The sequence below is a fragment of the Ambystoma mexicanum genome, chromosome 3p, assembly GCF_040938575.1.
Source record: "Ambystoma mexicanum isolate Mex_15411 chromosome 3p, UKY_AmexF1_1, whole genome shotgun sequence".
Taxonomy (NCBI): domain Eukaryota; kingdom Metazoa; phylum Chordata; class Amphibia; order Caudata; family Ambystomatidae; genus Ambystoma; species Ambystoma mexicanum.
Window position 1 is genome coordinate 805,089,460 of NC_090925.1, and position 17,963 is coordinate 805,107,422.

At 50.2% G+C, this 17,963-nt stretch overlaps 1 protein-coding gene across 4 annotated transcripts in view; it reads right to left on the bottom strand.

The window, feature by feature from the left end:
* RNF112 (ring finger protein 112) overlaps nucleotides 1-17,079 on the bottom strand; it is a 680,823-nt gene extending 663,744 nt beyond the window's left edge. For 3 of the 4 annotated variants that reach the window (XM_069651835.1, XM_069651833.1, XM_069651836.1), the window contains exon 1: nucleotides 16,947-17,079. The gene's annotated coding sequence lies outside the window, so the exon portion shown is untranslated. The remainder of the gene's footprint in view (nucleotides 1-16,946) is intronic. The other variant, XM_069651834.1, reaches the window with a different exon arrangement.
* Nucleotides 17,080-17,963: the final 884 nt, after the last annotated feature.

A 17,963-nucleotide genomic window follows, 5' to 3' on the forward strand; every position in this document is an offset into this window, starting at 1 on the left:
TGACAGACCTGGGAATGAGAGAAGACATGCTCCTAAAGATGGACGACCTCGAAAATAGGGAAAGTCGAAATAATCTGCGTATTTTAGGGGTGACCCAACAGAAGAGAGCGACAGCAGCAGGCGTCAGGAGGATAGTCAAAAGCTTAATAAATCAACTCTTCACGCTGGAGGGGGGCAAGGAAGTCCAGCTGGAGAGAGCTCATAGGGGAGGTGGAGGTGGAGGGAGAGGCCCAAGATCCACCGTGGTGCGCTTCCTCTGCTATAGAGAAAAGATGGAGGTACTAGAAAAGGCAAAGAGACTGGGGAGCTTCTCGTTTGAGGGAGATACAATCAGGATCTTTCAAGAACTGTCTGCCCTCACTCTTGCCCAAAGGACCTCTTCCTCAAGTGGCTTGCCCAATGGCAAGCGTATCGGACAGGTAGGGGAGGGGGAGGTGGCAGGTAATCAGGCACAACGCAGTTCCGACACAAGAGAAGAGCGGAGCAGCCTCCACATGGCCGGTAGGGGTGTGAACTCGAGAATTTCACTTGATGGCAGACAATGAGGAAAGAGGCCGGGTCGAAACTCTTAGGCTGGGATCACTTAATGTAAAGGGCCTTAAATCCCCAACAAGGCGCTCTCAATACTGGGGAGGGAAATGAAGAATGTGGGGCTAGACATACTCTTAGTGCAAGAAATTAGAACGGTGAAAGGAGAGGAAAGGCGCATCCTTGGGTCAGACCTATTGGGCATCAGGCCCCACCAAGAAGGGAGGCGTGGGGATTTTATTCCACAGAAACTTTAGGCTCACTGAGGCGACAGTTTGGGCGATCGTGGTCTCGGGAAACCTGGACAATTCTAGAATCGCGGTAGCAGCCATATATTGCCCAAATGTGAACCAGATGCAATTAATTAAGGAAGCACTGGGTGAGGTACTGGGTAGGGTAGAGGGACTTCTCTTCTTGGGGGGGGACTTTAACATGTGGGCGGATTGAAGATTGGACCCTAGCTGAAAGTTCAGAGGGGGACAGCCATACAAAGGGTTTTCGGATCTAATGTGGAACCACAGGTTGGTAGACCTCTGGAGGGAGACCCACGCAGCCACAAAGGATATACATTCTACTCCACGGTCCATGGTTCTAGAACCAGGATTGACTACATATTGCTGGAACATCAGCATATGAGCAGAACAGACGCATGTGATCACCGTCCGGTTAGCTGGTCAGTGACCTGGTTTGGCCAGACATTATCATGTCAGGGTTAAAATCGAAAGAATCACTGTGGAGATGCAACAAACTCCTACTGAGGGACACAGTCTTTCGAGAAGAGATAGTGACGGCCATTAAAGAATATTTTGAGTTAAACAACACAGGGGAGGTAAGACTGTAGACAGTATGGGAGGCAGCTAAAGCCACGTGGCGTGATAGATTGATTAGTGAAGGAGCCACCAAGAAGAGAACTAGGAACCCTCCTGGCCCACAAATTGAGATGTGAGATTCGCCTACTGGAGAGAGTTGAAGAGAAGGGGGATGAAGAGAAGGAGAGGGACCTGGAAATGGCCCGAAGAAAGCGGCAGGAACAGAGAGAAATGGAGATGGGTAAAATTGTAGCAGGCCTCCAACTCCTAAGACAAAAATTCTTCGAAAAAGGGGATAAGGCGGGAGCCATGTTGGCAGCAAAGCTCTGTGCCCAGCGAGCAGACTTAACCATAACTAAACGGCCACTACCGTGGGCCGTGTAATATTTATATATATCTCCATTCTGATGTGGGATGTCCCATTGATGGAGATGTTAGTTAAATGTAGGATCATATCATTATGATGTACCATTGACTCTTTAACAGTGATGTCACATTAATTGTACAAAGGAGATCGATACCAAATATGTGATCTGCTTGTTTTCTATTTGCATGCTATTTGTGGAGCAGTGTCACACATAACTCGCAGGGAAATAAATTCTTCTGGGGACCGTTGACGATGGCCCTGGGAGAACGCAGTATCCCCACCAATCACCTGACCCTAGTTGCTGGATTCCGGTTGGTCCAGCTACAGTACAAATAGAAGGAAACCAGGAAGCATTGTCAAGCCTTCCCTGGAGGAGCAGTAATCCTGTGCTGGAACAGAAGGGGCTGTGTACCACCCCACTACCCAGCGAGAGAGGGACCCCTTGATCCCTAGCAGCCTGTCGGGAACTGAGGGAAGCTGGAGTCTCCCTCACTGGGGGAACCAAGAGGACCAGTGTGCCTACCAGACAGGAGGGGTGCCCTTGATCCCCAGCAGCATGTGGGGAACTGAGGGAAGCTGGAGTCTTCCTCACTGGGGGAACCAAGAAGACCAGCGTGCCTCCCAAAAAAGAGGGGAACCCTAGAGTGCCAGCAGTGTGCAAGTGACTAAGGGAAATAGGGGACTCCCTCACAGGAAGAGATCAGCTGGGGAGCCACCGAGAGAAGACTGCGAGAGCCCAAGGGAAGCAGCAGAAGCTTGCCAGTGCTGCTGAGGACAGGAAACATCATGGACCAAGTGCAAAAGGTATGCAGAGGGTGACTGGAAAGGTACAGCGAAGAGGCTGTGGTTGGGAAGGGGAGAAAGAGCACCCCAAAGAGAAGGGCCAATGACCCATTGAAGTCTAAGGTAGCACGCACACACAAGGTGCTTAGCTACAAGACAAATCTGAGAGAAGGGCCCGGGACTCATATGAAACTGGGGAAGCCACACGAGAATACAGAAGTGCCAGGGACCCACTGAAGTCTAAGGAAGCATGTAAACAAAGTGCTGAGCTACAAGGCAAACCTGAGAGAAGGGTCTTGGACCCATATGTGAAAAGCCAAAGTAGAGGGGTCTAGGACCCAAGGCAGTCCCTGGCAGGAGCATGCAACAGGGCTGCCAGCTGAACTGTGTGGCAGTCTTCCAAGGCAGTACCTAGTGAAGGGAAAATGTGCCAGGAAGAGCAAATAAGGGGAAGAGAAAATATTACCCTTGACCTAGGTGGAGGAAGAAAGACTGACCTAACGCCTGGCAGGAGAGTATACCAGGCAGGCTGGGGGTGCTAAGAAGCTCATGAACTGTATATTGAGAAATACTGTGAACATTGTAACCAGGGGAAGAGAGTTATTACGCCCGGTGCTGTTTGTAAGAATCCTGATAAGCCAAGAGAGGAGAGCTGTCCTCTTGGTGCTGTGAACATTGTAACCAAGAGAAGAGGGTCATTCACCCCTGGTGTTTGTGAGAACCTGGAGAAGCCAAGGTAGAAGAGGTGTCCTCTTGGTACTGTGATCTTTGTGGAGAGCCAGGAGAGGAGAAACCACTTAGCATTGCAAATACTGTGACCAGGGGAAGGAAGTCATTCCCCTTGGGGTTGCCTAGAGATCTTTTGTTGGAACTTTTTGCTTTGATTGAACTTGGAATTTTATGTTGAGCTTTTTGAGCAGAATTGAACCTTGGACAAAGGCCATTCCTCTGGACCAGAAGTCCCTTTATCCCTTTGTTATTAGTTACATGTGGGAGGGTTGCAAATAGGCATTTTGACACAGGACGGTGGACTATTTTGATTTCAACTAGACATCCTGACAGAGTCCTTAGTCTTTTTGTTGAGGTAGGGCAACCCCTTATGGAGAGTAGGGAAAGATATGTTTTTCTTTTACATTTGCTGGTGTAAATAAAAGTCTTTAACAACCAAAATGCCACCGCTATGACAGTGTCCTACTTCTGCACCCTTACAACGGGAAGGGTAGTTTTGTTAGTGGTAAGACAGTTTGGCGGTGGATAGCTTTGACAGTCGTTATTTGACCCACTCTTAGATGTTCCCCTAGACTCGGATGAATGGTGGCTCGGATGAATGGTGGCTGGTGCCATTTGGATCTTGTTGTGGAGCAGGAGCTCATGCTTTAGTGTGTACGGTTTTATCCCCCTATACAATAAAGCAGTGCATAAAATTAATCAGCCCAGGGGCGATGGGTCTAGTATCTGTTATCGAGCTAGCAAAAGTTGCCCACGGTCATAGCCTTCTGCAGGCCGACCAGGCAAAGGAATTTTCTCAATTTTGTTACTTTTCTTAAGCCAACAGAAGAATTTTCATGAGCAGTGTGCATCGCAGGAGGAGGCCAATAATGGGTGTGTTCTTAGGTGGAGTTCCTAGGTCGATAATTTTAGGTTGGGTGTCGCAACGGCACATCCATGTCATTACCCATTCAACTGTTGTTCAACATGGCACCAATGGGATGGATTTATTTGAGCCTCCTGCAGGATTGTCAGATTGGCGTGAAAAGGTGGAACATAAAATTGCAAGGCAAGTAATAGGTCTTCTGTGTCTTTGGCCTATGTGGGTAGTTATACAGTAATCTTGGTAGTTCAAGACGATATTGGCTGAGGTTAAAAGACCAATTTGAATAGGACAGCAAGTCTCATGTATTGTAGGTAGTAGCTTATCCATCCTGTATTGGTAGCTGGGTAATAGCAGGATGCATAAAGGGGTTTGTTTTGCCTTGCAAGTAGGGGAATTGATTATGAGTCTCTGACTTACTACTACTTCAGGCTGGTTTCAGTAGATGCCTGCAGGTTTTAATGTTGGCAGCTTTGTTGGTGCACCATTTACTTCATTACTGGGACATGGTGGCTCAGGATAGCCCTGAAAGGCTACCCATGACAGACCCTTTGGCCCTATTGCATCCATTGAAAGCAAGAAGAGTAAAGCTATAGGATGAGGCAGGAAGTATGCAGAGGTAGGTGACACCTGCTGCATTCTCTGAATTTTGATGCTTGCCGTGATTTTCCCTGGAAAAAGGTTTCTTGTATATTTTGGTCTGCATCCTTAACAGGCAATTTAGTGGGCCGCTGCACCTGCTAGTCGAACCGGGTTGCAATTTCGTGGCAGCATTGATCGTCCACCCAGGTGGCCAATAGTTCACTGCGTGGTAAGCGTGGATCTTTAGAATTAATGGTCTTTCAATATTTCAGGGGAGTGCGAGGAGCCAGTAGGCCCCTCTCACTATGGCGATGTTGACAGGGACCCAAACAGTTTGGATTACATCATAGTGCCATAATATGTTAGATGTTAGGATGTGGTCATCTGCCCTGTAGGCCAACCGGCAGGGACAGTGGGCTGGTACGTTGAGTTGCCCATGGGGTTGAGGGCAGGTTCTGAGGCACTGGGAACAGCCCTCATATGTACCATATTTTGGGATCTCACATCTGAAATATAATATGTGGCCTGGTTAGACCTGCAGGTTTTCCAGGGCAAGCGAAGTACGTCAGAGTCATGGCAAGTACTTCTGGGTCATGGACAAGGAGTGAATTACAGCAGTCCAAGTGACTAGTCACTAAGGCTCCTACTACAGCTGCTCGATGTTGTGACTTGAGTCTCTCCTGGACTTGTGCCATGTCATGTGTTTGGCACACGTGGCTCCACCATGTAGTGCCTCTAATAAAAATGGCACACGGCTCCGCGTGCGCCAGTCAAGTACCATATAACCCTGCCTCTGTGTGCTTTCATGTAGCGCTGCGGCAGCCCCATGCCTGTGGCAGAGGACCTGTCTTTAAGGCCCTGCACAAGACCGGGCCGGCACCCCCAGCCCCCTTAACAACTGGCGACGAGGATGGGATTCGGCGCCCGCCAATCTTGTACATGTAGAGGCTCGGCCATCCCTGCCAAGCGACCAGCGTGGCGAATCTCGGTCCCACATGGGGAGTTAGCACCCGGTCAAAAGAGGATGCATCCTTGCTCCCGACAGGATGCAAGCCTCCCCCCGGTGCCTGTTCAAGCTCGCTCCTGCCGGGAGCATGAAACAGCGGGTCTAGTGAGCCCCCTCCACTGTCGGCCCCCCCAATGTGTGTGATGCCGCCACCCCCCCCTAAATCCCCCCCCCACGTGCACCTGGACTGCTGGCCTCCCCGGTGGTAGAGGGGCAGAGGTTCAGAAGGCCAGCCTAGTTTCTTGGAACAGGTTAACCTCTGCACAAGACAGACCAATCAGGGTAGCTATGGTAAGCGGTCAAGACTAAGTCTCAGGAGGGGTGAGGATGACTGAAGGACCTCGGTGAGCACACAAAACAAGGACACTTACAAATTACTCCAGACAAGTGTTATATCAAAAATATGGACACATTTATTACAAGGCCTTTGTAACATAGCCCATAACAAAATAATCACAGTAACACTAAGTAAACCAACACAACACTATCAATACAATGTATATACAAGACCATTGTGGGTCTAAAGGGTTAAATGCACGAAATATGTCGCCAACCTAGAGGGGAAGGAAACAGGCAGTGCAGATACTCTTTAGGCCCAGTTCGACATCGAAAATACACCTAACTAAGAGGCAGCCCAAGTCCTAAGAAGAGAGGGCCAGAAGCCAGAACAAGTTCCCACTATTCAAGAAGGACCTACACTTGAAGGCAGAACCAGTTTCAGGGTTCGGGATGGAGTCGCTATTTCGCAATAGCAGTGGAAAGGAGAGGAGCCCTCAGGGGCCACTCGTGTGTAAAAATGGGACCTTGTGCTAGGGGCCACCAGTTGGGGTATTGAGTACTCACTGGTCCCCAACGCAAGCAGACTCAAACTTCAGCAGGTCAGTCCACTTAGCTTGCAGGTTTGAATGCGGCAAAAAGGACGTCTCAGCACCTTTTAGTTCCTGAGATACAGCGATGATTCCCAAACGGGACAGTGGCGATTTCTACGCTCCGAGTGGATGAATCAACCCAGTTTCACTGCAGCAGGCTTCAGGGACAAGAGGGTCACAAATGCAGCAGACTTTCAAAGGATGTTGCCGCGGCAGGGCAACACGATAACCGCGTTCACTCCGGTCCTGGTGCTCTCGTCTCACTTCAGACCTGGGAACGCCAAGTGTACGAAATTCGGTGTGAGGGTGCCAGGGACACAGAGCTAGCAGTATACCAAGTTCCGAGGGCCTCCTCGAAACGGCGGCGGTAACAGAGCAAAGCAACTGGGTAAGCTGGTCAGTCCACTTGTTGGCCCAGGGACACTTCCGAGAAAGCTTACTTACAGGGTTTGATGAAGGTGCCGAGAATAGTTGGTCCCACTATTCCAATGGGTCAAAGCGTCTTCGCAGACCTTCTAGGATGACCAGATGTAGAGGAGTCCAACAGGACGACAGCAGGCTTAGGGTTCCAAACCTTCCAGCGGGTCACCAGCGATTCCTCGACACAGCTTCATAGTTGCAGGATACTTGGATCCTATTGTTTGTTCAGTGAGAACTCAGGAGATCGACATGGTAGTGGTGTTTTCAGCCTCCTCTTATCCAAAGTTCCCTTCGCGCCAAAATGGAGAGGACCCAATGAGAGATCTGCTCACAAACACACACTCTATTCATGGACCACGGTGGTCCCAGGCATTCATGCCACTCCAGACTCTCTGGCACCCAGGACATGTATTGGAACCAGACGTTCCAGCCCACATCCTGGAGGCACACACACAAGGCATGCAGAAGCCCGCGAAAGCAGTGGGATTCACAGGAAAGTGCATGACCAAATAAGGACTGACCCGGGTCAACTCAACCTGGGGACGGTGAAGGGGCAAGATGGCCAAAGGACAGGAGAAACAACCTCGTGGCATGGCCATTTTGGAGCCAGGCCACCTATTTGTGCCAAACGCGGTTAACATGGCAGGAAAGTGTTAAAAAGAATTCCGAAAAGATAGCTGCCACCAGTCCTGTCCATGACACGTCTGCACAGTTCATAAAAAGTCCAGCGAGAGTACCTAGGGCCTTTGGAAATGACTATAGACCCAAGTGTGCTGTATGGTAAGATACATTGCACACTTGTTACATGTTGCACAAAGGTTGCAACATGAGGAAAGGACTAAGGGAAACAAAGTCTCCCATAACTGACTGTCTTAAGGGCATGTCAGTTTCCCCATAAAAAGTGAGCGAAAGCCCAGAGGAGTGCAGCTGAAGGCTGTGCTTCTCTGGCAAAGTCAGTCAATGGTGTCTAAACAGCAGCAAAAGGTTGGGGGTTGACACATGGAGAGAAAATGACATACAATTATGAAATCGTTCCTAACAGAGGGTGCTTGTGCGGCTGAGCAAAGAGGATCCCGCACTGCTGCAAGAAGCCTCCCGCTTGGGGAAGGAAATGGGGCGGTGCAGCCACATGGGGCAAGGCAGTCATGAGGGTGATTAGCAGCGGCCCCTGCCCACAAACATCAATGTCTCACCAGGGTGAGAGAAAAGGAGGCAGCACAGACTATGCTGCACTAAGAAGAAGAAACCCTGTCGGGAGGGGAGGCGGTGCAGCCTTTGCTGCACTGAGGCAACAAGAACAACCGCCTGGGGGAGCAAGGAAGATCATGCATCAGGTGGACCCGTTAACCATGAAGCAACCAGTCTCCCGCAACTACCAAGGAGCTGAAACCGATGTGTCCCCCGGTGTTCCCAGGTGTGGATTTTCCGGTTTAAGCTGATAATGGACTAATAAAAGTGTATCACATGTGTGTAGTGCCCATTGACTGGGTGTTTGAATGTGGGTGATTAGTGTCTACCACCCAAAAGCCAACTGCCTGACCCTAACGTGGACACTATTGTAGGTGATCAAAGAGACAAGTTGAGGATTATGTGTTTGGCGCTGTAGAGAATGCAGCATTATGTCATTGTTTGGTATGTGTTTTATTTTATGCCCCAATGGACATTGATGTGCCCTTGATGCTGCGCGGACGCCCGTCTAGTGGGCTTAAAGTGGTATAAGAGAAAGAAAAGATCAGTGTCCAACACCATGTAAAAATATAAATGGATTATGGACTGTGTTGAAAAATGAGTTTGTCTTTGTTTTAATTTATACGATTGACAAGGAATGTTGTGACTTGAGCCCCTCCTGTGCTCGTGCTGTGTCATGTTAGGTGCACATGGCCCCACCACGTGGTGCCTCTAATAAAAGCGGCACATAGCTCCCAGTCAGATCCACGTCTACAAGACGATCATCAGACCAACCATGAAGTATGCCTCCCCAGCATGGATGACCTGCCAGGAGCGACACCAGAAGAGTCTTCAGATAGTCCAGAACAAGGCCATGCAGATAGCATCTGGAGCTCGACTCTTCACAAGGATAGCAAACCTTCACAGAGAACTGGACATCGAGATGCTGGACGAACATCTAGCGAAGATGAGCAAAAACTTCTGCCGAGGTCTGGATCAGACCCCGAACCCTCTGATCAGAAGACTCACTGCCACCACTACAAACGCTTTCAACCACTATCCGCGCATGCAAAGACCCTGTGAAACCAGCCTTACTGTGACAAGTCCACACACACCATGAAGAAACCCAACTCATGACTACATACTCAACCCGAAAGAATTGAGATCCAAAAATCACTGCTGATGGATACAATCTGTCAGCAAGAAGAAGAAAGAAGCCGCCGTTCACCAGTCAAGTACTATATGACCCTGTCTCTGCGTGCTTTCCTGCAGTGCTGCGCCAGTGCCATGCCTGGGGGAGAGGGCCTGCCTGTAAGACCCTGTACACATACTTGGCAACCCTACTGATTCAGGCGGTAGGTTCATGCTTTTTAAGCAGTCCTACCGCCTACCGATATTCCTGTCAAAACCTACCGATTTATAGGCCTGGCTGCTTGAGGCCCAGAGCAGCATCCTCCAGAGCAGGCGTGTTAATGGCCCATTCATTTTGATTGATGCGCTGCCTGGCATGAAACAGACCATCTGCCCTGCCACCCTGATTGAGGTCCCGGCGAAATGTCAGAGCATCAGCGTGACAGCGCCTGCCAGCATACCGTGCCTCTCTGAGCTGCCAGTGCCTGCCTTACATCGTGCTGTGACAGACGGCTCCAAGCTCAGAGTGGTCTGTGAGTCTCACAAAATAATTCTTCTGAACTTCTCTCCAATCTCTGAGCACCAGGTATGGTAAATTACTTTGTAAGTGTTTGTTTAACGACATCAGGGCAGGGTCATGTACACTTCACAAAATGGTGGCGAAATCCCACAACTTTGCACAGTCCGGTAGTTGTTAAATTTTGAATAAAAACACTCATATAAGGATATTAAGTTGCTTCCGGAGTCTGTTTCTCTCTCTTTAAAGGGTTTCTCTCGCTCCATCTCTTATTACGTTGTCCCTTTTCTCTTCTACCCTCTCCCTGTTACCGGCAGCTTTTTAGGGCAGTTATATATATATTCAAATCTTTTACAACTCCTAAAGCGCCCAGATAACAGTTGATTGAATAAATGCACGGATATATTTAATTTCATTGATAAGTGCCCCAAGCAAGAAAGAGTGCATTGCCTTTCAGCTTCCAGCAGTCAGGTCCCTAAACTTCCCCAGGTATTCTGGCCCTTCGGCTTCCTGTCGCTATGCCCGCGCAAGAGGGTGCGCGTGAGAGACCCACACAGGAAAGGAGTAAACAAGACAGAGCAGCGTGAGAGAGAGAAACCGAGAAAGTTACAAGCGGGAATTCAAGAAGAATTGCATCTTTATTTCTGTTCTTGTATTCTGTTTGACAGTTGCAATTTTCACTGCAATGCGGATCGCTGATTAAAAAAAATACATTCCAAAAAATAACCACTTTTGGGATCTTCCGAACACACCCAAAAACAATTTTATACCCTCAACATTCAGTATTTCTGTTCATAAGTGAACTGAGCACAGTGCGCGCGCTTCAGCTTTGCATTTTTTCACCCCTCAGCAGAGGAAACTCTCGCATTCCTATCTCTTTCATTGGGGTGCACAACCAGTTTCTGTTCAATACACTTTCAGGAAAAGTGTGCACATTCAAGCATTCCATGGCCACATTTAGAGGAAAATTATTAGAAGGAACACGTCCACTCTTCCTCGTCCCAGTACTTACCTCATGAGGCACCCGCCTCCGACACAGGACCTTCTTCTATTTCTTCTTATTTCTATAACTCCTCCCCCCACACCCACGTCACTTAGTTTAATTTTTCCTGCCTCCGGCAGGTTGGGCTTGTTTTTTCTTCCCGGCGCGGGGCGCTGGGGAGCTCCGAATGCTGGCCCCCTGGTGGGGCTGTGTGGCGGGGCCTTCGGCTCCTTCAGGTGTGGCAAGACTCCTGGGTTCCCTGCGGGGCTTGGGACCCGGTTGAGTCAGGCTGCCTTGCCTGGTTTCTGCTGGGCTTTGGCCAGCGCAGGGCATCGTGGCCCGGGTTCTGGGAGAACGGACCCGGGTTCAGGTAAGGAGAAGGGGGGCATGTTTTTCCTGTTGCATGGCCATGCTGCATGGGCAGGTTGTGCACGGATTGGCGGCTCCTTTTTCTTGTTTGGTGCTCCGGAGGAGGGTGGGCTCCTCCTCTGATGCTGCAGGCATGTTGCCATAGGAATTAATTGATGTTGTTCCTATTGGTTATTGTTCTTTCTGGCCTCTATTTGAATGTGGGAGAGGCACGTTAGCAATTGTTTGTATGTGGAGCCTTGGTTCAGTGTGCAGGGGTCTTTGGTGAAGCAGGCTTCCTTGGTCACTGTTTTTGGGCTTACTCAACATGGGAAAACATTCTGCAAAGAGCAGGCATCTGGTCCTGTCTTCTTCTTCTTCGTCTTCCTCTTCTCCTGATTTACACAGAAAGAGAAAGAAGAAGGCTAAGCGTTTTTCCCTGACCAGAAAGGATTTGAAGAAGCTGCTTAAGCATCGTAGAGGGAGTCGCACACACGCTCATGGACACAAGCGCAGGCGTCTGTCTTCCTCATCCTCCTCTTCTTCTGGCGCTGAGTCTTCGGCCTCTTCTTGTTCCTCTTTGGCTGATGCTGAAGGGAAGTATCTGGACAGAGAGGGAGTGGAGGAGGTGCTGGCTCAAGTTGGAGATTGCATGGGATTTTCAGAGCCCCTGGTGCCGGTGGAGGGGGCCGACCCTTCTATTCGCCAGTATAGGCATACACCTAGGAAGGGGTTGCCTTTGGTTTCCGATATCCGGGAAAAAATCCTCCGGGAATGGCATGACCCGGAGAAGATTGCAATGCCCCGCTTCATGTCCAAACTTTACCCTTTGAAGGGCGAGACTTTGCTGTCTGATCCAGTTGAGGTCGACGTTATCCTCGCCAGCCTGGTGGGTCGCTCCTCTATGTCGGCCGAGGAGGCGGCCGTCCGGGATCCAGTGGACCGCCGAGTTAATTCCGGCCTTAAGAAGGTTCATGCAGGGGCGCATCTGGCCCTTCGAGCAAATATCTATGGTTCCTACACAGCTGAAACAGTGTTGAATGGTTTCAGGGAGTTGAAAAAGGCTGTCAATGAAGGCTCTGATTGTGCCCCTTTGCTTACAGACATGCAGAGACAGGTTGAGTTTTTGGCTGATCTGGCTTTTGATGGGGTGCGTGGTTCAGCCATGGCCATGGGGGCTGGTATATCTGCCCGGAGGCATTTGCACCTAAGGGACTGGAAGACTGATGGGTCTCAGAAGGCGGCTGCCCTGAAACTTCCTTTCACTGGGTCCAGGCTTTTTGGTGATTGCCTTGAGGATAAGGTGCACAAAGTTTTTAGGGCGGACAAACATGCTGACAAACTTCGACGCAAGCCTCCTTCAACGGCCAAGAAATCTTCCTCTGGGGCTGGTCCAGTGACCAGCAGGTCTTTTCCTGGCTCCTCATCACATTCTTTTCGGAGGGCTAGGGGGGGTCGGGGTCCTCCACGCTCTTCACGTCCTGGCCCGGCACCTAAGTCCTGACGGTTTGGAATTGCCGGTGGGCGGGCGGCTCCGGCAGTTTTTTCCAGTATGGGAAAGGTGGTGTTCCGACTCATGGGTTCTGGACACAGTACAATGGGGGTATCGAGTGCATTTTCTGTCTCCTCCTATCCAGCATTGCATGGTTCGGACTGTGGTTCCCAGGTCTCGGCTCAAGAGGTTGGCCATGGACGCCGCGCTCTCCGAATTAATGTTGAAGGCGGCCATCATGCCCGTTCCTCTCCCTGTACAGGGTCAGGGGTTCTACTCACGGGTGTTCCTGGTCCCCAAACCTTCGGGTAAGTACCGTCTAATTCTGGACCTCAAAGCCCTGAACTGCTTCGTCCAAAAGGAACACTTCAAGATGGAGACTTTACAGAACATTCTTCCGATGTTAATAAAGGGGGATTGGATGACATCTCTGGATCTCCAGGACGCTTATTACCATGTGGCTCTCCGTCCCTGGCACATGCAGTTCTTCCGCTTTGCAGTGGGATCCCGACATTTTCAGTTCAGGGTGCTCCCGTTCGGACTGCGATCTGCCCCCAGAGTTTTCACCAAGCTGGTGGCTCCCCTGGTGGCGCACTTACATCTGCGGGGCATTCAGATATTTCCCTACCTGGACGATTGGTTGGTCAAAGCGTCCTGCCGGCAGACTGTCATTTCTCATCTCCGATTGGTCTGCCAGGCATTACAGGACTGGGGTTTCCTGGTCAACTGGCAGAAATCCCAACTGGAGGCTTCTCAGGATCTAGTTTTCATTGGTGCACAGGTTTGCACCAGGATGGGGAAGGTGTTCCTGTCCCTGGAGAGGGTCCGTCGCTTGCTGACTGTTCTGGGCAGGGTTCTCGGGAGGCAGTATGTCCCGGCCCGCCTATTGCTGAAATTGCAGGGGCACATGGCTTCTTGCGTGTTTCTAGTTCCCTGGGCCCGTCTTCATCTACGCCCCCTGGTGTCCTACCTTCTCTCCCACTGGCTCCCTTCATCTCAAGCTTTCGAGGCTTTGATTCCGGTGTCTCTGGCGCTGCGGGTCTCCCTGCAGTGGTGGTTGAGGGTTCCGAAACTACGGGCTGGGGTGTCCCTGATCATTCCTCCGGTGACCACACTTACTACCGACGCCAGTGGAAGGGGCTGGGGAGCTACGTTGGGAGTTCTCTCTGCTCAGGGGTTGTGGGATCCGGAAGAGAGCCATCGGACATCCAATTGGCGAGAGTTGTGTGCCATTCTCCGGGCTCTGGTGTACTTCAGGAGGTTGCTGATGGGCCGGGCAGTTTTGGTCCGGACGGACAATACGACAGCTTTGGCTTACGTCAACCGCCAAGGGGGTTCCGGCCGCTCCTTGAATGCCCTGGCAGCTCAGATAGGTGCTTGGGGGGAATCACATCTGGTGTCCCTGGTGGCTTCACATATCAGGGGGGTGGACAATGTTCGGGCGGATCTACTCAGCCGCCGGTTTCCCTCCTCGGTGGAACTGGTCCTCTCGACCCAGGTTTTTGCAGAGATCTGTGTCAGGTTCGGGACCCCTATTCTGGACCTGTTTGCGTCTCCAGCCTCAGCAAAAGTTCCCCTCTTCTGCTCTCGTTTTCAGACAGAGGGTGCGTGGGGGGTGGACGCCCTCTCTGTGCAGTGGCCTCAGGGTCTCCTTTATGCTTTTCCACCTATTCCTCTTCTGCCTTGGGTGGTTCAGCGCATCAGAATATCCAGGGTGACTGTATTGTTGTTCGCTCCGTACTGGCCCCGCCGGAGTTGGTTCCCCTCTCTGTTGGAGCTTCGGTGCCAGGAGCCTTGGCTGGTTCCGAAGTGGCCTTGTCCCCTTCTGGGGGAGCTACGGTTGGGGGTCCGCCAGATACAATGGGCAGTGTGGATATTGCACGGGCTAGGCTGATATCTCAGGGGTTTTCTGGTCCTGTGGTGGATTCCATAATGAATGCTCTTAGACCTTCCACTCTGAAGGCTTACGGCAGACATTGGAGCCATTTCCGGGACTGGTGTGGGCGGTCTGGGATTCCACCCCTGCGTTCTGGCCTCCCCGCTATCCTTCAATTCCTCCGGGATGGGTTTGACAAGGGCCTGGCGGTTTCCACGCTTCGCTCTCAGTGGGCCTCCATAAAATTCCTTTTGGGGGACTCTGATGGGCACTTGGATGGGGAGGTGTTGGTGGGGAAGTTGCTCAGGGGTTTTTCTTCTTCCCGTCCTTGTACTTATAAGGGGCTTCCTCCTTGGGATCTCCCTCTTGTCTTAAAGTTTCTTCAAGGGCCTCCTTTTGAGCCCATTTCCGAAATTGATATGAAACATCTGACGCTGAAGACTGCTTTTCTGATTGCCATAACTTCTGCCCGTAGGCTTGGGGAGATTGGGGCTCTGTTATGTCACCCCCCTTTCCTGAGGGTTCTGCCAGACTCGGTGGTGCTGAGGTGTGATCCGAAGTTTCTCCCTAAAGTTGTTTCTCGTTTTCACACCTCTCAGGATCTGGTTCTCCCTGCCTTTTTTCAAAATCCGCAAACGCCAGAAGAAGTGGCTTGGCATAGCATTGATGTGCGGCGGGCGGTGTTGGAGTACTTGGCTAGAACTGCCCCTTTCCGCCGCTCTGACAGTCTTCTGATTACTTTTGGCCCGGCTGGGGCTGGGCGTAAGGCATCTGTAGTGTCCATTAGCCGATGGATCCGTCTTGTGGTCTCCATGGCCTATGTGGCTTCGGGCCTGCCTGTGCCTGCGCACGTTCAGGGGCGGTCCACCAGAGGTTTGGCGGCCTCATGGGCCGATGCTAGGGGGGTTTCTCTACAGGAGATATGTAGAGCTGCCACTTGGGCTGATCAGAGCACCTTCATCAACCACTATAGGTTGAATGTCTCCCACTCGGGGGTTGGTTCCTTCGGGGTTGGAGTTTTGTCTGTGGGGATGTAATATTGGAGTTATTAAAGGTGTGTGTTTCTGCACTGTTTTGACTCTTGTCTCATTGGGACCTTTTTCCCCGTTTGTTGCTTTGGTATACCTCATGAGGTAAGTACTGGGACGAGGAAGAGTGGACGTGGAGGTAATGTTCTGATTACTTACCGGTAATCTTCATTACTCCTAGTCCTACTCTTCCTCGTCACAGTACTGACGACCCTCCTCACCCTCCCTGCGGGGAAGGTCCCATGCTACGGCTTGGTAATATGAAACTAAGTGACGTGGGTGTGGGGGGAGGAGTTATAGAAATAAGAAGAAATAGAAGAAGGTCCTGTGTCGGAGGCGGGTGCCTCATGAGGTAAGTACTGTGACGAGGAAGAGTAGGACTAGGAGTAATGAAGATTACCGGTAAGTAATCAGAACATTTCCGGCCAAACCCACCTAATAGCCTGCATTCCATTGCCTGCCTTTAAGCCCAGCTTAACTTTCTTAGGTTGCCCACTCCAATACTGCCACTCCTTCCCACTCGGTAAGCCCAGCTTAACTTTCTGGGTTGCCCACTCCAATCCTGCCACTCTTTCCCACATTGTGGGAGCCCTTGCGGCCAACACTTCCTTTGGGGTATCCAGAAGTGTTATCACCTGGTTGAATTTTCACACTAATTCCTCCACAGCATGCACTTGCTGACATGGAAGGATGTATAGCTTTTCTGTGGGTATTTCCTGTTTCCGCTCCCTGCTGGCGGGCCATCTCGTGATAATCGGCTGCTAATAACCCCCACCTGTATTTCTTTGTCTCCCTTGTAATGTATGCACCTCATAGATGCCTCTGTTTTCCGCTATACGCAAGGGGGGGGTGTTACCCAACTATTATGTTGAACTTTACTGTGATCTCTTCAAGGCTATATGTCACATGCAGTCATTTCCTGTGATGACATAAGGTCAAAGTTCACTGACAAAATGTACTGTGAGGGTCAAATTGATGTGACATCATTACCCATGATGTCATCATTATGCTAATGACTATTTTTGAAACTTTAAGATTCCTACAGATTTTTGGTCACTGAATGTTGGCATGTATGTGTACAAGAGAGGACCGACACCCCAGGCTCCCTATTCACTCACTTGTCAAGTGCCATCGAGGGGACAATCCCATCTGACAATCCCATCTGATGTTAAGTCCAATTATTGTTCTCCATTCTTCGAATATACAGTTATCAGTGTATAATGTACTCTTTGTAAGGCCGATTCACGCAGAAAGAACTTTTCGGGACATTATTTTCATCTGCACATCCAAATACACGTTGAAAACAATGAACAGCACATGACAATTTTAGTACACAACCGGGGCTAAAACTACACCAAAATGCGTTCATATAAGTGGTGCAAGGAAAACGGGTGCATTCGTTGAAAGCGGCGACAGTAAGAATGCGTGCTTAGAAGATATAAATAAATACCTTTTGAAGAAGTCCCGATAGAGCAAAACGGTGCTCAAGCCACTCTGCGAGCTGCCTGTCGCTACTGTCTACCTCTGAGAAGCGCTAGCACAACAAGAGGGAAGGACGAACAGAAACCGAAAGTAAAACAGAGGGGCCATTATTTTCTGACTGCAGCTATTGGAGGCGGGGAACTCCAGAGAGTCAAGCGTGAGGGAGTTGCCTGGCACTGTCAGATCATCTGACACAAAGGGCGGGAGGGAGGGGCCGCGGGTGTGAGGGACACATAGGTACGGCTCACATGATTTGATGGCTGCGAAGTGTTAGGTGTGAGCTAAATTATCCCTTCCTGCTACGGCCGCGCTTCCTGAAACTTGTAAACGTGATTTTTTTAAGAGTGAAAACCAAAACGGATCGGAAGTTATACATTCACGAAAGAAAGCAACACAAATGAAACGAAACTACATGGGATAGCTCGAGATGACAGACTACAGGAGACCTCATGAGGTTATTGTGCCTGGTAATATTGATGTGAAACCTGAAGTTTACTCGATCTTATCCACTTAGGGATTTCTTAATCGTTCACCCTCCAGAGGTTGATCAATTGAACATTAAGCTGGTTATTAGTAAAATATGTAATGTTTAAGAACGCAAAGTTATCTAGTTTCCACTTGTCAAGACTGAGCATGTCATCCAGTCCTGTTTTTATTCTATTTTAGAACGTGTAGTTTTGTGTTTCACATTTTAAATGTAAAGACTCGAAGTCCCATAGTTCAAAGAAAACAAACAGGGCCGGCCACTTTCAGGGACTGGCCACTTTTAGGTATTGTGTGAATTCCTCGTCTTACGGCGTAGAAACCACATTACCAACCGCCTTATGAACACAATGATGGCTGCAAAGCTCTTCTCCTGCGGTACACCCCAATTCGGCACGGTCAGTTCGGCGCAGGCCGGTTTGCCGCAGACGTTTGGCCGCACAACCCGTTTTGCTGCACCCTGTTCGGCGCAACCAGTTTGGCACTGGGATCTTTTTTCAGC